Here is a 25,784-nt window from a genome sequence, read left to right as displayed (position 1 = left end):
TCTCTTCCTCCCTGTATCGCTGCCTCTCAAATAAATCAGTCATTTAAATTAAAAAAAAGAGAGAGAGAGAGGCCGGCACCATGGCTCACTTGGTTAATCCTCCGCCTGTGGCGCCAGCATCCCATATGGGGGCCGGGTTCTAGTCCTGGTTGCTCCTCTTCCAGTCCAGCTCTTTGCTGTGGCCTGAGAAGGCAATGGAGGATGGCCCAAGTGCTTGGATAAAGCACCTGGCTCCTGGCTTCGGATTGGCGCAGCACTGGCCATAGCGGGCATTTGGGGAGTGAACCAACGGAAAGGGAAGACCTTTCTCTCTCTCTCTCTCTCTCACTGTCTATGACTCTACCTGTCAAATAAATTTTTAAAATTATAAATAAAAAAAGAAAGAAAGAAAGAAAGGGGTAGGCAGGCAGGGGCCCGACACCTTTGGAAGGGACAGGCTTCCATCAAAACACCTTCCTAACCAGCACTGTTATCCATTCCCAAAGGCTACAGTCTCTTGACTTCACTCCTGGCAGCTGCGACAGTTCCTAGCGAAGAAGATTCTCCAGCCTGTGGAGTTGAACAGGTTAGGAGGCCTTTGTAGCCCACAGGGTAACAGCCGGGGGGACCTCACACCCAGTGGCTGTTAATGCTCACATGGTCATAGGCACCTGCAGTGAACCAGGCTGGTCCTGCAAGGCCTGGCTGCTCCACCCTGATGGTCATGACACCTTGACTTCATTTCTGGGCCAGTCAATGCCTACCCAAGAGACCTGCAATTCTCAATCCCAGCACCACCCAGAACACCTCAAGGGCTTCTAAACAATCTCAGTCGCTCACATAAGCCTAGATCTGCCAGTCCAGAATCTCCAGGGTTGGGGCTCAGGAATTAATAATTTCTGAATGCATCTGCCGGCATGAGGGCTTCTAGCACAAACACCAGATTTCTTCTCATGCTACTGCAGATAGAATCACACATTCTGGCCACTAATGACACTGGCAACTCATTGGCAGCTTGTGGTTCACCAAACCCAGAGCTCATTCTCACATTCTTCTTCACCTAGGTCTTCCCTGATCTGAATTTTGCCAAGCTTTTTTTTTTTTTAATCCAAATCACCTTGTTTAATTGTGTTATTTTGAAAATATGCTCTAGGGACAGACACTGTAGCACTATGCATTCATTTGTGCAATGCCAGCATCCCATATAAGTGCCAATTTGAGTCTCTGCTGCTCCACTTCTGATCCGGCTTCCTGTTAATGGCCTGAGAAAGCAGTGGAAGATGGCCCCGTGCTTGGGCCCCTGTATCCATGTTTGCAAGACCCTGATGGAGTTCCAGGCTCCTGGCTTTGACCTGGTCCAGTCCTAGACGTGATGTTATGGCCATTTGGGCAGTGAACCAGTGGATGGAAGATTCTCTGTCTCTGTCTCTCTCTCTCTGGAACTCTGCCTGAAGAAAGAAGAAAGAAAAAAAGAAAATGTGCCCTAGATCCTGCCAACCACTGGATGAGCTCAGCTCTGTCCAAGCTGTCTGGAGCAGCACAGTGTGGCTTCCCCAGGAGCTCCCACAGCACCCCTGTCCTCGACGACTTCTCAGGCTTTTCTAGTAGCTTCTCCAGGGTCAGAAGAGCATTCCCTGCACACCCAACGACGGCATCTCAGGCCTCTGCTCCTCCCTGGCCTATATCCCCTGTCTACAGAAACTGTTCCAGAAGACACGTCAGTTTTCTTCTGGAGAAAAGCGGGGCAGGGGGCCAGCGCTGTGGGGCAGCAGGTTAATGCCCTGACCTGAAGCACCGGCATCCCATGTGCATGCCAGTTCGAGTCCCGGCTGCTCCTCTTCTGATCCAGCTCTCTGCTATGGCCTGGAATAGCAGTGGAAGATGGCCCAAGTCCTTGGGCCCCTGCACCCACGTGGGAGATCTGAAAGAAGCTCCTGGCTCCGCATCAGCGCAGCTTTGGCCATTGTGGCCAATTGGGGAGTGAACCATTGAATGGAAGACCTTTCTTTCTCTGCCTTAACTCTCTCTGTATAACTCTTTCAAATAAATAAATAAATCTTTAAAGAAGAAGAAGAAGAAGAAGAAGAAGAAGAAGAAGAAGAAGAAGAAGAAGAAGCCGGCGCCGCAGCTCACTAGGCTAATCCTCCACCTGCGGCGCCGGCACCCTGGGTTCTAGTCCCGGTTGGGGTGCTGGATTCTGTCCTGGTTGCTCCTCTCCCAGTCCAGCTCTCTGCTGCGGCCCAGGAAGGCAGTGGAGGATGGCCCAGGTCCTTGGGCTCTGCGCCCACATGGGAGACCAGGGGAAGCACCTGGCTCCTGGCTTCGGATCAGTGCAGCGCGCCGGCTGTAGCAGCCATTTTGGGGGGTGAACCAATGGAAAGGGAAGACCTTTCTCTCTGTTTCTCTTTCTCTCACTAACTGTGCCTGTCAAAAAAGAAGGAAGAAAGAAGGAGGAAGAAGGAGGAAGGAGGGAGAAGGGGGGAGGAGGGGATGAGGGGGGAGGGGGAGGAGGAAGAGGAGGAGGAGAAGAAAAGTGGGGCAGAACAGGCACTGGGTAGTTCCTCCTCTTCTGGCTCCTCCCCCTAGGGGCAGGGTGCCCTTGGGCAATACACTCAGTGGCTCTGTGACTCATAGTCTCTGTGAAATGGGGACTCTGATCGCACTGTCTTCATAGGGTCACTGCAGGCATTACATGTGCGACTTCATGAGGTCTGCTCAGAACAGCATCTGGCGGATGAAGAGCGCGGCACAGGTGCTGTCCATAACACCAGCACCCTCCTCCTCATCGCTGATTACTGCGGTTATTAGCACCATTATTTTCTCCCACTTTCCACGAACTTTTTGAAGTTCTTGTATTTTTAATTCCCTTTTGTCTGCCTACTTCAGGTTTGATTTTCTCTTCCTTAAGATCCCTAAGACAGAAGTCTAGATTCTTAATTTTAGCTCTTTCTTCTTTTCTAGTACATTGATTTAATGCTATAAATTTTCCCTGTAAGCACTACTTCTACTTCATCCCCAAAGTTTCAGAAGTTGTATTTTCACTTTTAGTTCCAAATATTTTAAAATTTCTGTTAAGAATTCTTCTCTGGCACATGGATCTGTTAGGAAATATAGTTGCATCTGTAAGTATTTGAGGAGTTTCCAAATAATTTTCTAAAGTTGATTTCTAGTTTAATACCTCGCTAGTCTGAGGACTGACATTATATGATTGCTATTTTAAAAAATTTATCAAGGTGAGTTTTATAATCCCAAATGTGGCCTATCTTGGTGAATGTTCCATGTAAGCCTGAGAAAAATATATGTTCTGCTGTTGGTGCACGGAATATTTTCTAAATGTCAATTAGATCAAGTTGATTAATAGTGCTACTCAAGCCAACTCTATCCTTATTGATTTTCTGCCTGCTTGATCTATCAATTACTACCAGAGAGATGCTGAAGTCTCCAACTGTAATAGTGGGTTTGTCTATTTCTCTTTTTATTTCTATCAGCTCTTGCCTCATATTTTTCATTACATCTTCTTGGAGAATTCATCCACTTTGTCCATGATAATTTTAATCATTCTGATCACTATTAGCATAGCTACTTCAATTTTCTGGATTGGTGTTAGAATGGTATATCTTTCTCCAACTCTGCACTTCGAAGCTATAAGCAAGTTTATCTTTACAGTGGGTTACTTGTAGAAAATACACAAATATAGTTGTTGCTCTTAGGTTTAGAATATACATTTTAAACTCATCTAAGTCACCTTCAAATAAAACTACACTGCACGTGACATTCAGATACCTTAAAAGATCTTTAATTCCCCTCTCTCACGCCTTGACACACTGTGTCTTTCATCTCTTCTTTCCATAGGCTGCATCACCAGATACATTGTTACTATGATGACTTGAACTAGTTAACTTTGAGGTCTTGTAGAGCCTTCAGACTGGCTTCCAAAACCAGCAAAGTACTCCAAGGCCCTCTGGAGTGCAGTTCAGTTTAACATCTCAAGAGCTCCTGTAACACAAAGCACTGTGCAAGGCACAGCAAGGCTATCTGATGATGGCAGATTCCATGTCAGCTACTCTGACTCCCACATCTTACAGACCAGGAAAGCACAGCCCAGGTCAAGGGAGTGACTGCTCACGGGCTGATCTGAAAGGAGAGAAACTACAGCCAGACGGCCTGGTCCTCGGCTGGATTCTATTATGAAGGATAAAAATACTACGAAAGACATTATTAAGTTAGCAGACCAAAATAGAATACGGACAATAAATCAGAGAAATGAGCATTAAACTTACTGAAGATGATATCCATGCAGAGGTTATGTAAGAAGAGGCTCCTATTCTTAGGAATACACACTGAGGAAGGGTGAAGGGCATGAGAGATGGCACTCACCCTCAAATACAAATGGGTCAGGAAAATATGCACATTTTATTAAGAGAGATGGAAGGAATGACAAGGCAAATGGGTCAGAATGTTGGCACTGGGAAAATCTGGATAAAGTATATTTTGGGGACTATTCTTGTAACTTTTCTGTAAGTTTGAAATTACTTCCAGATAAAAGGTTTTAAAGGAATCCTTTAAGCCCATTATTATAATAAGTTGTAAACCTATGTGCCTAGAAATCCAAGGATTTTTTTTCTCCTCCTATTTTTAGTGTCTTCCATATCTCTGACCCCCCAAATGCCAAAGTCTAATTTATTCTGATTGTTGGTATAGACTGGTTTTCTGAGTAGTGAGTTTGCTAACCTGGCCAATTCTCCTCTTGGGGATGGAGGGGCACCTGGGTCAGCCTGCTGAGGGGACATGGCTACCAGAGTCCAAGACCACGATGAAAGTCAAGGCCTTTTCTCTCCCACCAGCAACACACAGCCACTGCCCTGCTCTCTGGGATTCCACCTCCGGCCAGGGAGGGCTTCCTCCATCTTTATTTGGAAGCATACCTCCAGCACGGAGTGAGAAACGTGGGAGGAGACTTCTTGTTATCAGTTATTCACATGGTATTTCTGTTTTCTTAGCTGAGCAGCAAAACTCCCATCAACATGTGCCAGAAAGAAAACCTAACCCTGAGAAGAGCCGTGTGCCTATGGAGGCCCAGCAGGCCTCTCTCAGGGCCTCTTGCTTCTGGTCTGACATGCACGCAGCCATCGTGACCACAATCTCCCACCCCAACTTCTCCCTGCACTGTGGCACCGTCGGCTCAGCCACTGGCATCCTGCTGCACCTGCTCTCCTAAAAGTCCACCCCGCCCCACACAGCCAGCCAGGGAGAGGGTGCAGCCACTGGGCAGACTGGAGAGCCTCAAAGGCCAAATGAACTGACCACAGTCCAACCTCTAGGAGCTCACGCAGGACAGGTAGACAGACCTGGGCTTCTGACCCCACATCCATTGCTCTTTCTGACCTTCTGCTCACATGGATCTGGGGGGAACACCAGCTTCTCTTACGTCGTGTGCAGAGCACCCCACAAAACCCACTGACTCGGAGTGGCTCCCCCTCCACTGAACCACGAAGAAGGCAAAGACTGGGTCTGTACTTGGCACAGAGGAAAGAGGGGAGACTTTTCGCTCAACTCCGAGAGAGAGGGACAGGGTCAGAACAAGGACATCCACAGTGCCATCACACATCCAAAAGGCACGCATCAAGCAGTGTGAGCCCCCAGGAGGCCCAGCTCAGCGCCTCCGTCCTGCACTGTGGTCGTCACAGGGGCAGCACAGTGTGGGGGGTTCACAAGGGCAGGAGCTGTGGCCCAAACGCCCGGCTTGGAACCTTGAGTGCAGCTGCTCCTGATGGGGCGTTTTCGGTGTAGTTCCCCCAGCGGACAACCCTCTGTGGGTGTCTGGCCTTTCTTCACACCACCAGCCATCCTTCTTGCTCTGCGATTCTGTTTCTGGTCAGAAGGCAGAGGGGACTTGCGTTCTCCGGACTCCCACTGCATGTGATGATGTCATCACCTGGCCCTGTGTCCCCTGCAGGAACAGGACTCGGGAGCCAGCACAAACATGGACACTGGCGTTGTGCTGTTGCTGGAGTGGCAAGGCTCAGTCCCGCCCCTGACCCAGGGTCCTGCCCTCTGCCGGCTCCCATGACGCTGCTGCAGGCTGACTGCTCACCTGGCAAACAGCTCCCCACAGTGCCTCCATCTCCCCAAGTCCCAGCGTGTGTGATGAGAACACGTGAAAGGACCACAGTGGCTATGAGAGCTGACACTCGTCCAGAGCTGGTACTAGTTTCTGGTTGGATGCTCAGATCAGATGAGTTACTTTATCCACTCCTGTAAGCAAATGTTTCAAACTCAAAAAATGACAAACAACATTAAAAAAAAAAAAGGGACTCGAAGCCCAAGCTGGGTGAGGGGACAGACCTACGAGGTTCCCCGAATGAACCGAAGATTCAAAGGCCTTGAAATAACATAAAGGCACTGTGACTGGGAAACAGAGTCGGCACTGGGAGCTTTCGAAAATATTCTAAAAAGAAGAGAGGGGACAACAAAGCAAATATGTCAAAAACTCCAGTTTCAGCATGATGGGTTCCAGAGACTGCCGATGGCGCCCACAGGATGTGGCCCCAGAAAACAATCTAGAACAGAGAGATGATTGAACAGACGGCTGTGAGCCTGTAGAACAGAACACAGAGACCTCTGGAAGCCAGGAAGAGTTCACGAACAGCACCTGGACTGTGCCAATATGTGTGTGTGTGTGTGTGTGTGTAGATAGATAGAGAGAGATGATCATTGGATTAATCACCCAAATTCTCTGAAAATAGGAGAGCCTGATTCCAGCCAAAATGGGCAATGTGGGCTGGAGGAGCGTGGGTTGAGTGAGAACATAAATAAAGCATCTCTTGATGGGGAAGGAGGATTTCTAGCGTAGTGCCAACTCTATTCTGGCTACCATGGTGAGCCAGGACCTAAAGACACAGAACACATCTATCTGAAGATGACAGCGCCTGGAGGAGTGCCCAGCATGACACAGAAATATGGCAACAGACCGTGACTTCAGGCCGAGCCCAACAGGGGTACCACTGAGTTCTTCCTTTGGTTCTCTGCAAGGTCACAGAGTAAACCCAGGGTTCTTTGTTTCCGGTAGGCTCAGTGAGCCGCCAACGTGGTGTGGCTGCAGGGGTGGTGACTGTCCACACTGGGTGAAGTTCACGCTCCCTTGTTTAGCCCTTGCAAGCATGTTCCAAGGGCCAGGTTGTGTCTCCACGTGGATGGGAGAAGAAAGGTGTGGAGGCTGAAGAAGCTGTCCCCAGGTTATGCAGCAGGTCGCCAGCACAGCCAGGATTCAACCCCATGGTCTATGGAGACCTCAACACAGCTGCCCATGTTGAGGACCCTCACAGCACAGCGGCACAGGTGCATCCAGTTCTCAAGGTTCCCACACTCACATCCCGTGACAAACTGCTCAGGAATTAGAACAAAGCTGCCTGCATAAGGTGGTGGGCGGGCGGGGACACAGAACACATTAGCCAGATCCCTGCGGTGCAGGCCCTGCTCACCTCTGAGGTCTTGCTTCTGTCCCTATGCCCAGATCCAGGGCCACGGGCCTGCTGGCGATTGTCTGAATGCCTCTTCTCTCACACCTTAAGGCAGCCATACCTGTGGTTTTACCTTCCCCCATCACCTGCTGCTGTTGCCAGGCCAGCTCCTCCTCTTCCTGTGGGTCTCCCATTCTCTGGGAGCCACCTTGTCAAACCCACAACTGGGCCTGCTCTCTGCCAGCTGCAGCTCACTACCACCCCCAAGGCGTGCCCTGCTCCGCGACATGGCCTCTCACTCACTTCCCCCAGGGAGGAGTCAAAAACAAGTGATTTTTAAGGCTTCTACAAATTCTGAGTACATCATCCAAAATTAATGCACTAATTTATATTTAACAAACCCTAAAATACCATCACGAAGCGAGACGCTTTCATAATGGAAATTTAAGGCCCTGTTTCCCAGAACCGCTAACAATTGAGTAACTGGCATCTGTGCCCCAGGAGAGAGAGAAGGCACGGCAAAGCCTGCAGACGGCGGGGTCCTCTCTGAACAGCGGCTCCCTCCTCTTCTTCCGTACAATCTGGGGGAGGCTCTCCTTTTGCTACCCTTCCGTTTTCTGAGATAAGATGACTCAAGTCTATTTTTAAAGGACCCAAATCAGCAATGAATTGCAAATTAAGAACTGTGCTTGGCAGAAAATCCAACAGATCAGTGACAGAAAGATCACTTCTCTGGCTTTGGAGTTAGCTAGGTGACCCCAGGCGGGAGGAAACGGGGCACTTGTGGAACCATCTGTTCCTTACGGCAGAGTCAATGACCTATCAAACTCTGACTCCATCTGACACCCACCGTCAGGGTGCAGTTGCTGGAGAAAACCCCACCAACCACGGGGTGGAGCTTAGAGAACCCGGGCCCAGGAGATGACTTTATTTGGTCTATGTTTTGTGTAGCCACAAGAGCTTAGTGTCCTATAAAGTAAACCACGGGAGGCAAGATTAACTGGAGCCTGCTACCCTGAGCCATCGGCACAGTGCTGTTTAAAGCTTTGGGCCCACGGTCTGCCAGGACTTCTCAGAAAAGCCATACATGGTGCGATCCTCCTCTCCCATCCTCATTCAAATGCTGTTTTAATGGACAATAAACAGCAAGTTTTATAAATAAGCAGAAAGCAGCAGTTTGACCAATGCTAGGAGGGACGTAAAAGATTGAGCATTTTATGCTCTGTAAGTAGAACTGCACCAGACAACCTAATTTTAGCCCCACAGAAAGAGCTGGAAATGACCTTCAAGGGGAAAGTAACCCCCGTCTGCATCTGGCTGGGGGTGTGCAGAGGGTCTTCCTGAGCTGTCGCTGTCTCTCTGTCACCCTGCCCTGTGTCCAGACGGAACCCCTAGAGCCAGTCTTCAATGTATTCACTGCGGCTTCTCTAATCCTGAGAACTGGAAGTGATGTCCAGGACGACGAAGAGCCTACTTCACGCCAGTGCTACCAACGTTTCCTGACATCTGCCTTGTTCCCTGCATACTGGGAGGGAGGGAAGATTTTTAAATTAGTCCACACAAAAGAGCGCCCCCTCCATAAACAGACTCGGAACTCCTGCTCCAACGCTAAGGCTCCCAACATCACGGCCCGCTCTGGAATCTTGTCAACTGGTAGAAAGTCAGCATCTAGAATGCTCCGATTTTTGTCCCGGGGCCAAGAGTCTCTTCCACATCTTTCAAGTATTCAGTTTTTTTTTTCCCCCCTCCAGACCAGAGTCCCAGTTCCTTCAGCTCTTTTCTGCCTTAATGGTGGTCAGATTCTTCAGCAACTTTGACCACGCGCTGCTGCTCACACTGAGGGTCCCTGTCCCACTGAAACAGGATAGAGGCACTGGGCTGTGAGCACGGAAGGTCTTTATCACGTCACCACCACCCAGGCAGCAAGCATGTTAGCTCTTATCCCCATGCAATCCTCGTTACCCCTGTCCACAGCTGCTCTGCAAACATCGACTGGAGGTGATTAAATGCCGTGGCAGGAAAATGTATGACAATTCTGTTCAGGCCGAGCCCTGTGGCTGAGTTTACAAATGCATGGATTCCAGCCATTTCAGAGTGAATTTGCATTCGCTCTGTAAAACCCTACTTCGAGAACTCAGGCGGGAAAATCTCCTGGGCCTCACTGACCACAGAGCTAGGGAGCTGAGTGGGCTTCGTGTCTGGGGTGTAGAGCTTTCAGACCTATACAGATTGAAGCCACTGTGTGACAGTGAGCCGTCGGCACTGGTTCAGAATCTCTGTGATCTCCACACCCTTTCTGAACTCTGTATTCCACGTACTTGAACAGGCACTGGAGATTCGACTTGATCTTTTGGTTTTTGTTTTTTGTTTTTTTTTCTCACGTTTTCTAATATGTTTTCATTTGAAGTAGACCACGGGGAAGACTAGAGGGACTCGGAAGTTACTGTAAAGGTCAGAGGTAGCCAAAGTTTCACACTGCAACACTGCCAAGTAAGGCTGTCCCTTCTATGGCTGAGTAAGAAAGATTTTAAGAGGAAGAACTGCTTATGTGAGCATGAATATTTTATATATAAAACTGCTAACATGATGTAATGTCAAAAATAGCCACTGTGGATGCACCATTAATAGATAAGGCTTCACCGACCGAGAAACTCCTTCTGCAGAACTTCTTCTTCACACAGCTCCGGAAGGAGAGACGGCCGTGCAGCTACAGGAGAGGCAGCTTTCTGGCACGCTGGGCCTTCCTCCCACCTCCCGGAGGTGGGCAAACCGGATATGGCAGCCACACTTGGTCCCAGTCAGAACAGTCCGACCATTCTGAAACTGGACTCCCTTCCCAGTTATACTCCCCTGGCCGCCTACTTCACCTCCAAGTCAAATGCCGTGAGCTGTAAGTTACCACATACAGGCTCTCAGCACGCAATCAGAGGTCGAGTGGGCCTCCCAGGACAGCCCCCCAAAAAGCAGTGTATATACATCTAGGGAGGGGCCGACGTGTTGCATTTCTATCCACAACATCATTAAGCAGAAACACAGCAGGATTCATTTGATAATAAAGTGCTGCTTTTGAGACGTGGGTTTTATTATTTATTTTTAGAAAAGAGAAAGTTTACAAGATGCGAAGGTCTCCCAGGATACATCATCAGTGACGGTTGCTTTCCTGACACCGTGACACAGGCCCTGGTTACGAGCTGGTGTGGGAAAGAGCACGGACAGCGTGGAGGTGTTGGAGACCCGTGACACGCACGTGGAATACACCACAGTGGACTGGGTGACAGAAGGTGGCCAGCCTGTTCCAAAAGCAAGCCAAGGCATGGCAGGAGCCAACTGAGCCTTCCTGTGGGGATGGCACAGGCATGGCCCTTCCACCACGCCCACTACTCCACCAGAGCAGCAACCATGGCCTCGCCCACATGGCAGCAACAAAAGATGGCAACGGGTCCTTGGGTGTCTTCTGCAGGGATGTCCAGGGTCCCAATTTCTTATTTCTGTTTCCTTTTTCACGATTCAGTTCCAAATTCTTAAAGCAGTGTAGGGCTTAGCATCTTGAATTTTTCAGGAATGACTTTTGCCCAATGACCATGCACTGAAAACAGTAAAGAGAAGACACATTACTAAGAAGGACTGCCAAAATGCGCCCTCAAATTCTACAGACACAGGCATTCAGCACAACAAAACAGCTCAGGGTGTCCCTTCAAGCTCATACAACAGTCCTGGGATGACAGCGTTTTACATCACTGTGGAAAAACTGCCATCTTACCATGCGTAAGCCCAAATCACCTTCTCATCAAAGGGTGTCTAGTCTGTTATAACTCCATTCTTACGTCTCAAAGACACTAAGCCAAAGATCTGAACACACTTCTAAAAGGCTTTTGCGTCAGTGAGAAGTCACAAAACAAATTAAAAAATATTTTGAAGCAAACAAAAATGAAAGTACACCATATTAACCTCTGTGATACTCATATAAGACAGTGAGTGCTTAGAGAGAAATTCATAGCATTAAGTTAGAAAAGCAGAAAAAACTGTCAAATCAATAATCAGAGTTTCCACCCTAAGAAACTAAAAGAATAAAAGCAAAGTAAATCCAAAACAAGCAGAAGCAAAAGAATAGAGTAGAAACTTGAAATGGAAAAAGGAGAGAGAAAATAAATGAAAAACATTTTGCCAGACTTACCAAGAAAAAACAGAGAAGGCATAAAGTTAGCGGCATCAGGAATCAAAGAGGGAACATCAGACATTAAAAAGATAAAAAAGAATATATCACAAATAGCTAATGCTCACACATTAGACAATACAGATGCAATGGACAAATGCCTTAAAAATAAACATAAAAGTCTCCTGGCCAAATCCTCTTACCAGGGGGGTGGGGGGGTTGGGGGGTGGAGTTAAGGAAAGCCCATAGAAGACTGAACACTTGCTCTTGGGATACTGTCAATGCTACCCAAGGACGGCTGGTTCTCTGGTAGAAACTGCCCAGGTGCCTCAGGTTTCCCTATGTAATTCTGAGGCTACAACACAGAAACCAGCTGACAGTGCCAAGACTGGTGAGGAGGCATCTGCCATCCAAGAGTTGAACTAAATCCCGAGCTTATCAGAACAGCTCCTTCCCCTTGGGTCTAACTTCTAACTGGCCAAGTTTCCATGAAAATGGAAGACACTGCCGACAGCAGGGGAGCCATGGCGGTGTCACTTCTGTGAAAGCGCTCTGGGTAAAAAGATATATTATTTATTTGAAAGGCCATTATAGGGAGGAGAGAGAGACACACACACACAACTTCCATCCACTGGTTCACTCCCCAAATGGCTACGAGGACCACAGCTGGGTCAGGCTGAAAGCAAAAGCCTGGACTCCATCTGGGTCTCCAACATGGGTGGTAAAGGACAAAGCACTTGGGCCATCTTCTGCTGCTTTCCCAGGAGCATTAGCAGGGGCTGGATTGGAAGTGGAGCAGCCAGAACTCTAATTGGTGCTCACATGGGATGCTGGTGTTACAAGCAGGATCTTAACAGGCTGTGCTAGAATGCTGGCCCCAGAACCTTTGTTTTTAAACTTAAGATGAGCTTTCAGATCCTGGTTGAATGTATTTATCCTTTATATTTACTTCAATTAAATATTCTACATTCTTAATTGCTTTGGAATAACATGCTTATGCTCCAAATGATGTGCAGAAAGAAATTATGAAGTTTGCTATAGAAGAATAAGTGGCCTAGAAATGTGTTATGATATTCTGTTAAATGATAAAAGCAAGTGACATTTTATGTAAAGTAGATCTTCAGCTCTGTCAAATTAGAGGAATATAAAAATTACCTGTTTAGGAGAAACATTCCAAAAGCATTATGTCAAAGATGGCTATCTTAGAATGATATTTTCTGTGTTAATTTTGTAATTAAAAATGGTTTTCAGAAGAAATTGAGGGGCTTGTGCTGTGGCATAGTAGGCTAAGCATCTGCCTGTGGTGCTGGCATCCCGTATGGGCTCTGGTTCAAGTTCTGGCTGCTCCACTTCCAATTCAGCTCTCTGCTATGGCCTGGAGAAGTAATGGAAGATGGCCCAAGTCCTTGGGCCCTTGCACCCACGTGGGACACCCAGAAGAAGCTCCTGGCTCTTGGCTTCAGACTGGCCCAGCTCCAGCTGCTGTGGCCATCTAGGGAGTTAACCACTGGATGGAAGACCTCTCTCTTTGCTTCTCCCTCTCTGTATCTGTAACAAAGAAGAAGAAAAGGAAGAAGAGGAGGAAGAAGAAGAAGATTAGGAAGAGGAAGAGGAAGAAGAAGAGGAGGAAGAGGAAGGAGAGGAAGAAGAAGGAGAAGGAGAAAGAGAAGGAGAAGGAGCAATTGAATGAAAGAAAGTCAGTTTAGCAAACCCAGTTCCCTACTGGGGAAACAGAGAATTGGACAGGAGCCCAGGAAGTTGCAGCCCAGGCATGCTCAGAGGCTGTAGGTAAACTCAGGCGCAGGGACTTGATAAAAGAGCTTACAACTAAGTATGACTTCAGAATTAACTGTGCTACCTCTGGGAGTCCTAAGAGGTCTAAGCATTGCACTGACATTAGATCATGAGTGATTAGCTCCCAAATGCACCCCAGGAGTAGACCAAATTCCAGCTAAAAGCTACTGCCCACCATGATCTACCGAGCAGTTAACAGATGCTACTTATAATCTCACTTGTTTAAAATGTTCCTTCTCATTTTTTTGAACATAATTATTAAGCCATAAACAAACAAACAAACAAAAACACCTAGCATCCAAGTTGCTGATCTGGCTAGGAGTAGCTGAAATATCTGGGAGCTCACAGAGCTGAAAGCAAGAAGAGGGAGGTGGGAGTGGGCTAGCTGTCTGCAAAGTCCATTTGCCAGATCAGAAGTGGAAGTGCTTGGCCGGCGCCACGGCTCAATAGGCTAATCCTCCACCTAGCGGCGCCGGCACACCAGGTTCTAGTCCCGGTCGGGGTGCCGGATTCTGTCCCAGTTGCCCCTCTTCCAAGCCAGCTCTCTGCTGTAGCCAGGGAGTGCAGTGGAGGATGGCCCAAGTGCTTGGGCCCTGCACCCCATGGGAGACCAGGAGAAGCACCTTGCTCCTGCCTTCGGATCAGCGCAGTGCGCTGACCACAGCACGCAGCCGTGGCTGCCATTGGAGGGTGAACCAACGGCAAAAGGAAGACCTGTCTCTCTGTCTCTCTCTCTCTCACTATCCACTCTGCCTGTCAAAAAAAAAAAAAAAAAAAAAAGTGGAAGTGCAGGGCAGGAAGGCTGTGATCCCCCTGTGTCTCTCTAGTTCTTGGTTCACCATGTGATCATGATCAGCTCTCCAGCATCCTACAGCTTCCCCAGATGCCTGAACCACCACTTGATCTTGGACTGCGAACCTCCAAAACTGTAAGTGGAAATAAACTTTCTTCCAGAAGGAGGAGGAGGAGAAGCAACCCTGGGCAGAAGTAGTGTTGAAGCTGATAAATACTGATTCTCTAGAAAACAGTGAACCACTGAGGCCTAGAGTTTAGAAACCCTGGATAAAGGGTAATGTGACACCTGCTGAGAGCTGCCAAGAGGATGGGGTCTACTCCAAATGCTGCCTGAAGGCACATGGGACCTGCAGGCTGGATGCACCTGCCTCCAGTAGTGTCACAACATCTCAGCCTTAAGACGGAAACTAGGGGGACTGCCAGCTCGCTCAGCTGTAGGCGTGGTTCTCCCTTACTGCTTTCAAGTGTCAGGGACAATGGGGACCAGAAGCAAGGAATCCCTCCATAGTCTGTTTAAACACTGAGTCTCAGGCTTCAGGCCAGTCAAGTAATCACAAAATATAAGACTTAGGACAGACACCACAGGTTTGCCCTCAAAATCGCTGTCAAAAGAACCAAGCTTTTATTTATTTCAGATCTCAGCTGGGAATCTCATCAGAATTCATTTACCTAGAAAATTAGGGCTGTTCTATACAAAAAAAAACATGAGCATCACTGGGAAGTCTATGTTATCAAAGAAGGGTGCACACTGGTCTGCCGGCACTGTTGGAGACCCCGGGAGCCCCTGCTGAGTGTTAAAGCAGACTCTCTCTTTGCTGGGTGCTGATGCTCCTGATTAACTGATGACAGGGGTGATTCCATTTCCTAATTAACAGTGGAAAGCTTGGTGCGGTGCAATTAACAAGACCCTGATGGTACCGGAAGGTGGAAGGAACAATCTCCGACAGCCTTTGGTTTTTATTTTCTGACTTCAGTCCTTGCCCTGTGTGTTTCTCACACAAATCTCTATGTATTCAACACCGTCAGTCTTAGAGAACTTAAAGTGGTTCAGACAGCGGTCTGAAAAAAAGTCATAACCTGATCCCTCTAGGTTAGTGCAAAGACAGAAACCTGCTGTACTGGCACTGTCCATTCGAGGCAGCAGCCACTAGCCAGGTGTGGCTCCTGAGCACTTGAAATGTGGCTCCTGTGACTGAAGAACTCAATATTAAATTTTGTTTTTAGTTAATTTACATTTAAATATGCACAGGTACTTAATAGCTACCATTTTAAGTGGCACACTCTGGGTTTTTAGTAAGCTTAGCTCTGGACTCAACAATACACAGAATCGCTAATCACAACCAGCTTCTTGTCACCTCATTTTCTCATAAATGAGGCTACTGCTGCAGGTGGAGAGAATCCAGCCCTCCTGCTGGTAAAGAAAGGGACTCGATGTGCCTTCTCTGCTCAGAGGAGGAGGAAGGCCAGCTCAGACAGTACCAGGAGCCTCTGCAGGTCTGCAAGCAATGACTTCCTCCAGGTGAAGAGAGGAGGGAGCAGAAAAAACACCTGAAGAGGTCCTACTTAAAATGTCCCAAATGAAGTGAAACATTTACGACTATGGATTCCAAAGTGGTCACTGGAATGAGACTCAGATATGGCACAGATGCTGGAATTATCAGACTGGGAATTTAAAACACTAGGATTAATATGTTAAGGGCTCCAACGGAAAAGGGTGTTTGCAAGAACAGATAGGTGATTTGAGCAGGAAGACGGAAACTCTGAGCAGGAAACAAAATGAATAACAGAAATCAAAAACACTGTAACAGAAACTAAGGACCCCCTTGATGGGCTCATCCATAAACCGGACTCAGCCAAGGCAGCGGATTGGTGGGCTTGGAAGACAGGTCAGCAGAAACGTTCCAAACAAAATGCAAAGAGAAAAAGGACGAGGCAAGGAACAGACTATGCAAAACCCTAGGGCAACTGCACAGGGTATAAGATACACATGATTGGAATACTGAAGAAGAAGAAGAAGGAGAAAACAAATATTTGAGGTTGTAATGGCCAAGAACTTTCCAAATTCAACAAAACACACAAAATCACAAATCTAGGAAGCTCAGAGGACATCCAGGAATATCTTATTCAAACTACAGAAAACCAAAGAGAAAATGACAGGGAGGTGGGTTGGGAAAAATCCAACTTACCTCAAAGAAGCAAGGATAAGAATTACAGAAGACCTCTCAGCAGAAACTGTGCAAGCAACAAAAGACTGGAAGGCAATATTTAAATACTGAAAAAAAAAATACCATCCTAGAATTCTTTTTTTATTCAATCTAAAAAAATTTTTTTTAATTTTCATTTTCTTTGAAAGGCTGAGAGAGAGAGAGCTTCCATCCACAGATTCATCCCCAAATGCCTGTAACAGCCAGGGCTGGGCCAGGATGAACCCAGGAGTATGGAACTCAATCCATAAATACCAGTGAAATTATTCTTCAAAAGCAAAAGAAAGCGGCCAGCATTGTGGCACAGCAAGCTAAGCTGCTTCCTGTGATGCTGGCATCCCATATCAGGGCTTTAGTTTGAGTTCTGGCTGCTCTGCTTCTAGTCCAGCTCCCTGCTAATGTGCCCAGGAAAGCACTGGAAGATGGTCAAAGCACTTGGGCCCCTGCCACTGACATGGGAGACCCAGATAGAGTTTTAGGCTCCTGGCTTTGGCCTGGCATACCCCAGACATTGTGGCCATTTTGGGAGTGAACCAGCAAATGGAAGAAGATTCATTCTCTCTCTCTCTCGTCCATCTCTCTCTCTCCCATTCACTTACTCCCTCCCCTTAAAATCTTTCAAATAAAGAAAAAGAAAAATAAGACTTCTCAAATGTCTGCTGTAGAAGAAATGCAATATATGTCAGAAACTCTGATTCAAATAATGAAAGGAAGAGCTGATGCCAGAGAATAAAAGAAAGTAAAATAAAATATTTCCTTTTTCTTAATGCTAATTCATCCTGAAAAAAGTAATTTGAAGTGCTAATGTGACTGCGTACTTGGTGACTACAGCATATGGAAAGCAACACTACTGACAGCAAATCACAGGTGAGAGAGAGGAACTGCAAATACGTGGTTACTGCAAGGCACCTGTGCTACAGGTGAGCTGGGACAGCGTTACTAAAAGGTGAACTTACCTAAGTTAAAAATGTATACTGTTGGGAGTGGCGCTGTGGCATAGTGGGCAAAGCCACCACTGTGGCATAGCAGGCAAAGTCGCCTGCTTTGCCACAGTGCCGGCATCCCATATGGGTGCTGGTTCAAGTCTCAGTTGCTCCACTTCCAATCCAGCTCTCTGCTTTGGCCTGGGAAAACAGTAGAAGATGACCCAAGTCCTTGAGCCCCTGCACTCATGAGAGACCCAGAAGAATCTCCTGGCTCCTGGCTCCTGGTTTCAGATCAGCACAGCTCCGGCCATTGTGGCCAACTGGGGAGTAAACCAGTGGATGGAAGACTCTCTCTCTCTCTCTCTCTCTCTCTCTGCCTCTCCTTCTCTAACTCTTTCAAGTAAATAATTTAAAAAAACTTTAAAAAAATATGTGTACTGTAAACTCTATGGCCACCACTAGGAAAAATGACAACTGTTTTAAATTAAAAATAAATAAAAATACCGCTTCAGAGACACAGCTAGTGTAATACCATGAGTTACCAGCACATGGACTTGGAAAAGTGATGTAAACATGACACAGGAAAGCAAAGACCTAGGAGTGAAGGAGACCCACCTTATAGAGGGAGAGAAACAGTGGAAAGGTATCAAATACCCTGTAATAGAACATTCACACAAATACACACATAAACACACTCACACATACATACAGAGTACACACTCATACACACACATGCACTCACACATACACACACACATACACACTGAGTATACACTCATACACACACATACACTCCCACATATAGAATATAAACTCACACACAGATACACACACATATACTCACACATACACAGAGTACATACACTCATACTGAGTACACACACATACACAGTGTACATATATACACACTCATATACACACTGAGTATACACACACATACACACATGCACTCATACACAGAATACTCATACATACACACACTGACATATAGAGTACATACACACACTCACACACACATACACATACACTTATACAGAGTACACACATATACACATACATACACAGAGTATATACATATGCACTCATACATAAAGTATACACTCATATACACTCATATAGAGTACACACACATGCACTCACAGAGTACACACTCATACACACATACATATACACACACACTCACATGCACACACAAGTCATGCTCACAGACACGCATACACTCAGCCGCTCCAGCTCATCAGGAAGCAGTGCGATCAGCCAGGGCACATCTTCCTATTCTGACAGAGGTCCAGTGGAAAAGCAAATAGATGGCAACTTCCAGAACACTTCCCTTGTTTGGCTCCCAGGGTGTGTAGGCACGTGCGGACAGAACTGTGGGGTGCCGGTCAGAAGCACGTTCTCGCACACCCTGACCCCAGCAGCTACGTGAAGGGAACCTTCCAGCAAAAGCAGAAACCACATTCCTCGGCCAAGAGGCCACCTGGCGCCTGCAGCAGCAGCCAGGGAGGGGGAGGAACTTGGTGGCCTCCCAGCAAGGTGAGGGAGTGTGAAGGACGAGAGAGGCGACAAAAGCGCGAGTTAATTTTAGCAATCTCACATCCGTGGGATAAGATGAGAAGTGTGGACGCCCTGGGAATACCCTGTGAACCATCAAGGTCTGTGGCTGGCCTTCAAAGAATGATGCGCCCGAGATCCTGTGGCTCCTCATCCCCCTTTCTTCTGCCATTTCTTTCTCTCTTACTCTTTGGAAACTTAAAGCTGCTTCCCTAGGGCCTGCGAGGCTCCTGGGGGCTCTTGCTGTGTCTAAAGCAAAGCAAATGAAAACTGCGGCTCCCTTCATGGGGGGGGGGGGGGGCGGCGCTGCTTTTCCATGCAGCAGAGCAAACGCCAAGGTCACCCCTGAGGTCATTACTTGATTCAGTTCTTCCGGACACCTGAGTATGAGGAGGTGATTTTGTGGTCCACTGGGATGACGCATTTCATCAGAAGGAGCAACAAGAACCCAACGCATCCCCGAAGTGCCGGCTGTCACTTAGCCTTGGCTCCCTTTAGGGCCTCAAATCTGAACACATGGCCAATGCCTCAGAGCGGGGGTAACTACTCCCCTCCCTGCTCCAGGGCTGGCTGTGGGTGCGTCAGGCACAATCAGCAGGCAAGCTGAGGAGGACCCCACCGTGCCCTGACCTCATCCGTGCCTGGGCATGGGCACAGGTCCCCAGGGTCCACTGCTGTCGCCTCTAATGTAGGTCACCATAGATGGACACCTGCGTGACGGCTTTCACTGGGTGCTTACTCCAAAACCCAGACAGCACTACGAGGATCAAGACGAGGACACGTGGCTTCTGCGTAGTCAGGGGCCGGCCTGCACCCACTCAGGAGCTTCCCTGCACTGAACGGCACACGCAGCTGGGTCTCATCTGTGTCAACAGCACGCTAGGTCCTCAGGGCCCTCTCTGGCTGGGTGCTGGTTGGGCCCAGTGCCTGTGCCTGGGTGCCACCACTGCAAGGTGGCAGGGCCGCTTGAGGCTTGGTTTTTCAGCCTCCCCTGGGCTCTCACCAGCACTGCAGACCCCTGAAAAGATGTCTCATTCAGGAGACCGACAGAGTCTGCAAGTGCAGTGAAGAGCTGAGGCTGTGACGCATGGCCTCACAGTCTCGGGGGCAGGATCCCCACGCTCCTTCTACCCATGCTCCGTGGCCAGCCCAGCCCTCCCAGCGGCTGTGCACCCCCGGCTGTTGCTGGAGGCGCTGTCGGGCCTCCTGGTGCCGAGCCCCATCTTGCTGCCCCTTCTTCTCCCTCCACTGCAGCAGCCCCGTGGAGACCTCGCACCATCCCGCACAGCAGTCTCCCTCCAGATTTCCCACTAGGGACCCGAGCACAGGCCCCTGCAGCTTCTAGTGTCCCCTGAACCTGACCCTCACCCCGAAGCTTCTGGCTGGAGCAGGAGTCAGAATAGGTGAGAAAGCATGGGCTCTGGCTTGCCCCAGTCCACCCCTGCCTCCCCACCATCCTCAACTTTCCCGCTGCACCCCACTTCCTGTCCCCACGCCCCTCCTGCCCGGGTCATTGAGATGCCACGGCTGCAGTGAAGGGGCACACCAGGGGAAAGGCAAAGGAAACCACAGCGACCCCTCCTTCCCTTTGGTTTGCTGCTGCCCTGTCTGCACTTCCTGAGAGGGAAATAAGGGCACTTATGAGTCTGAAAAACTTCACTGACTTCGCAGAAGCCGGCAGCAGACACCTCCACGCCCACGAGGCACTCCCCGTCTGGAACCCGGGAGGCGTGCCACAGAAACGGTCCCGCCCTTCTATTTCTGCCTCGGTTTCCCTGCTGTGCCTATGTGCCCTGGGTGCTCTGGGACACTCAAAGTCACCTGTCCCCACGTTTTTCCTGCTCGAAGAAATAGCAAAACCGCCCTCAGGCTGCCCAGCGCTCAAAGGCCACTGACTCCCATGGCGCACTGTGCAGCAAGTATCCAAGCCGTTGCTTCATACTGAATGAGAAAGGATTTTGAAGGCTTCCACCATAAAGAAAGGGTAAGTCTTTGAGAAAAATAGATTTGTTTACCCTGATTTAAATGTTACACAGTGTATGCTTGTATCAAAACATCACATGGCAAGGCTGGAGCCGTGGTGCAGCGGGTAAAGCCACCATCTGCGGTGCCAACATTCCTTATGAATGCAGGTTCGAGTCCCAGCTGCTTCTCTTCTAGCCCAGCTCCCAGCTAATGTGCCTGGGAAAGCAGTGAAACATGGCTTCTGGCTCCCGGCTTCAGATCAATCCAGCTCCAGCCATTGTTGCTATTTGGGGAGTGAACCAGCAGATGGAAGATCTCTTTCTCTCTCTGTCTCACCCCTCCCCCTCTAACTCTTCCACTCAAATAAAATACAATCTTTAAAAAAAATCACATGGCACCCCATAAATATGTACAATTTTTTATGGGACAGTTAAAAATAAAATGAAATTTAAAAATTAAGGACAAAACATATAACAATTAATGTAAAATAAATATTTTCAAAGTACTGATCAGGTATTAGTAGTAAAGGAAAAAGCAAGACATAAATATATTAGTGGGTTCATAATACAATCCAGAAAGGAATCAGCTGGATAGCATCAGAATTTTTAAAAGTTGTTTTGAAAACACAGAGCTCCAGGCTGGCACTGTGGCCCAGTGGGTTAATGCCCTGGCCTGAAGCGCCAGCATCCCATATGGGTGCTGGTTCGAGACACTGCTCCTCTTCTGATCCAGCTCTCTGCCATGGCCTGGGAAAGCAGTAGAAGATGGCCCAAGTCCTTGGGTCCCTGCACCTGGAAGAAGCTCCTGGCTCTTGGCTGCAGATCAGCGCAGCTCTGACCATTGTGGCCATGTGAGGAGTGAATCATCAGATGGAAGACCTCTCTCTCTCTGCCTCTCCTCTATGTAAATCTTTCAAATAAATAAATAAATATTAAAAAAAAAAAAAACAGAGCTCCAAAGCACTTTGGGATCTGCTGTGTGTGTGTGCATGTGTATGTGTTATTTAAAGTGACAAGCTGTGTTTGGGAGATAAGTACATACATGTGTATGTGTATTTATACATATACTTATTTATTTATATCTTTATCTATTTGAAAGGCACAGTGACAGAGAGAGGGAGAGACATAGAGAGACAGAAATCTTCCATCTGTTGGTTCACTCTCTAAATGGCTTCAAAAACTGGGACTAGGCCAGGCCAAATCCAAGTCTCCCTCATGGATGGGAGGCCACATGCTTGGACCATCCTCTGCTGCCTTCCCAGGTGCATTAGCAGGGAGTCGGATCAGAAGCAGGGCAGCCAGGAGTCAAACTGGCACTCTAACATGGTATGCTGGCACAGGTGCCTAACCTGCTGCACCACGATGCTGGCTCCGGGTACTTGTTCTTTCAACCCTCCCTCTCATTCACTGATCTCATCATCAGACTACGGAATTTCAGTTTGCTTCAAACTTGTTGCTAAGGTTCCAGTCCACTGGGGAAAGGTTCTTCAACAAAGGGAGACACAGAGTGCCATGCCTATGTGGGGCCGAGAGAGCAGAGAAGCAGGAAGCCTGGGCAGCTGCCCCCAGCCCACGGGTGACAACTGCAGTGTCTGGTCTAGTTCTTGTTTCTGAACCAAGTGAATAGCCACTGTTACAACATGGCCTCTAAACGTCGGCCCTGCTGCCCTCGCTCAGAGCACAGGGGCAGGTGCGGGACGTTCACTACAGGGTGCACCCCCTAAGGTCGCAGAAGCTAGAGAAGCAGCTGCAAGGAACTACTGAGGAGGCAAGGCCAGCCTGGCCCCCAGTCTGCCATCACGACTGCATCGCACGGTTCAGGGAGGGGAGCTGTATTCTTTCACGGAGGACAAGCACCATGGAGGATGCACTGACAGTCAGGTAAGCCTCAATGAGTTTCTGAATTACTGCTTGACCTGTTCAATCAGAACAAAAGAAAAGCCAACTTAGACCCACTGCTTGGGGCCAGCGCTCTGGCTTCGTGGGTAAAGCAACCGCCTGCAGTACCAGCATCCCATATGGGCACCAGTTCAAGTCCCAGTTGCTCCACTTCTGATCCAGCTCTCCGCTATGGCCTGGAAAAGCAGTAGAAGATGGCCCAAGTCCGTGGGCCCCTATACCCACATGGGAGACCCAGAAGAAGGTCCTGGCTCCTGGCTTCAGATTGGCGCAGCTCCAGCTGTTGCAGCCAACTGGGGAGTGAACCAGTGGATGGAAGACCTCTCTCTCTCTTTGCTTCTTCTTCTTTCTCCATGTAACTCTTTCAAATAAATAAATCATTAAAAAAAAAAAAAAGACCCATGCTGGGGCTAGCACTGTGGCATAGTGAGTGAGGCCACCGCCTGCAGTGCCCACATCCCATGTGGGCAACCGGTTCGAGTCCCGGCTGCTCCATTTCCGATCCAACTCTCTGCTGTGGCCTAGGAAGGCAGTGGAGGATGGCCCAGGTCCTTGGGCCCCTGCTCCCACTTGGGAGACTCAGAGGAGGCTCCTGGCTCCTGGCTTCAGACCAGCACAGCTCTGGCAGTTGCAGCCATCTGGGGAGTGAACCAGCAAATGGGAGGCCTCTCTCTGCCTCTGCCTCTCTGTTGCTCTGTCTTTCAAATAAATAAATAGATCTTAAAAAAAGAAAAAGACCCATTGTGTACACTGTCTTGATGTGATGCTTTCTACGTCCCCGGATTAAAGCTCTCTGGCTGGATTATAAATCAGAAGTAACAGCAATCTCGTGATGATAAAACTGCCCACTGACAGGAACGGATCAGCACGAAAGGTTGGAGGGTGAAAATGGACGTTTGATGACATGAAGGTCACATAGAACTCAGTGTGACTTCTCAACATTTACCACTATTTAGATGCCAAGGCCACATTTCACGTGACTCGCTCTCACCCACAGCAACCTTCTGAGCACATGCAATGGCTTTATCTCTGAGCATCAAGATCAGGGAAAGGTGGGGCTGGGGGCTGTGGGAAGTGAGGAGCACGGCGACATCCCCCTGACCCCCACACCACGCTCCAGGGAGTGGAGATCAGCAAGCCAGGCCCAGTACCTGCAGTGTTGGCATCTCCCCATGGTTACACCGGAAGAAAAAGTGATGGGGGTGTCAGGAGGTCAGCAGGATGCATTATGCAGTCTCCCCAAAACTATCTATGAATCCACAAGCCACCCCTTCTGCACTCTCTTCTGACATCTGGGAGCCAGCCCAGTGCAACCAAGTATTACAAATACTAGGGATGTCAACACTTCCACAGAAAAAATGGAAGTAAAAAGTAAGTTTATTGTGGTGCAAAAAAAAAAAAAAAAGAAAAGAAAAAGAAAAGAAACCCATGTACAGTTTTTGCATGATGTGCATTTTTCCATTAACTTTTTAACAACTTCTCACATGTACATATTTCAAAATTTTCTGCTTTAACATAATCTATCTTTTTAATTCCATATTCTACTTTTTAAAGAGTTTACTTATTTATTTTCTTTTTTTTAAACATTTATTTTATTTATTTGAAAGGCAGAGTTATAAAGAGGAAAACAAGGCGGGGGGGATTGATCTTCCACATGAATGGCCAGGGCTGGGCCAAGCCAAAGCCAGGAGCTTCTTCTGGGTCTCCCACGTGGGTGCAGGGGCCCAAGCACTTGAGCTGCCTCCCAGGGTCTGAATTAGCAGGAAGCTGTAATTAGGAGTGTAATTAGGAGTGGAGCTGAGACTCCAATCCAGGCACTGTATCCCAGTGGGTATCCCACTCATGAGGCCACACACTTTTTGTACTCTTGCATATCAGTCTCTGCGTATCCTTGAGGCCATTTCACAGGTAGACTCCCAATACCCACTCCCTTTAAGAAGGGAATGAAATGGCAGAAAACCACCTTACAAACATTTTCCTCTTGCAATTTGGTGCCTCCTGAGCAAACCTGTGTGCTGCCTGGGTCCTAACCACAGTCTATGAGCTGAAGCCTCCAAAATGTGCCCCTCAGCCCTCGGTCCTCAGCTCCAAACCCGCAGACTCACAGACCACTGGCACCACCCTTGGCTCCCCATGGGTGCCTATTTTGTGTTCACCTGTCCCTCAAATCAGGATCCCAAGTCATCTGGTGTGCTTTCTCCCACATGCAGTGGGTCACTATGTTGAAATGATTCAATTTCCTTCATGCCTGTCAATCCCACCCTTTCCCCTCTATCCCCAGTGTAACGTCTTCTCCGTATTTCTGCAGTGGCCTCCTCCTTGGCCTATCTGCTTCCAGCCTCACTCCTCAAGGCTGCTGGAGTGATCCCTTTAAACTCCAAATCTTGATTATGTCACAGGCACACTTAAAACCTTCCAGAGGTCCCGTCAGCCCAGGATGAAATCCAAGTCCCTCAGAGTTGCACAGCAGACTCTGTAATGCAGATCCCCCCCCCCCCACACACATTTATCTAACTTCAGAGGGGCCGCTGCCTGTCACTGGCACCCGACCCTTCAGCCAGTCTTCAGTTCCTGTTCCAAAACCCATCGGTCTATGCTGCCCTGCTCCCCACAGGTCTGCACCTGCTCGTCTCTTGGCCTAGGCAGCTCCTGCCTGCCCTTGCCTTTCATTTCCCCAATGGTGTGTGTCCTTAGAGGTCTGGTTCTCCAATGGTGTGTATTCTTAGAGGTCTGGTTCCAGGGTCCTCTCCACCCCTCACCTCACTTACATCATGGCCACAACGCACCACGCTGTGGCTTGAACATTTACACACATCTCCCTGAACTTGTGAACTGCCTAGAAGAAGGTCCTGGCCCCTCACATCTGCGCCCTCAGGGTTTGGCCCAGTGCTCAGCAAACGGGAGGCTCCCAGAGCACAAGGTTCACTGAGGAGGGAAGCAAAGGGCCGTGGGTGGTTAAATCAGAGCAAACAGGCTCTGAGTTTCAGACAGAGACAATGTACCCAATACACTCCTGGGCATGGGGGTGACGAGAATAAAGCACCATTTAGGAAAAG

General features: G+C 48.4%; 1 protein-coding gene across 5 annotated transcripts in view; it reads right to left on the bottom strand.

The window, feature by feature from the left end:
- Positions 1-10,503: 10,503 nt before the first annotated feature.
- Positions 10,504-25,784, bottom strand: part of DTD1 (D-aminoacyl-tRNA deacylase 1) — a 171,963-nt gene continuing 156,682 nt past the window's right edge. For 4 of the 5 annotated variants that reach the window (XM_017341778.4, XM_089308223.1, XM_008256344.5 and 1 more), the window contains one exon: positions 10,504-11,025. The gene's annotated coding sequence lies outside the window, so the exon portion shown is untranslated. Of the gene's footprint in view, positions 24,496-25,784 lie in introns of all 5 variants that reach the window. The other variant, XM_089308222.1, reaches the window with a different exon arrangement.

This window comes from Oryctolagus cuniculus, chromosome 11, assembly GCF_051225735.1.
Source record: "Oryctolagus cuniculus isolate XC-2025 breed Fujian yellow rabbit chromosome 11, ASM5122573v1, whole genome shotgun sequence".
NCBI classification, from domain to species: Eukaryota; Metazoa; Chordata; class Mammalia; order Lagomorpha; family Leporidae; genus Oryctolagus; species Oryctolagus cuniculus.
This window is presented reverse-complemented; position numbering and strand designations above follow the sequence as displayed.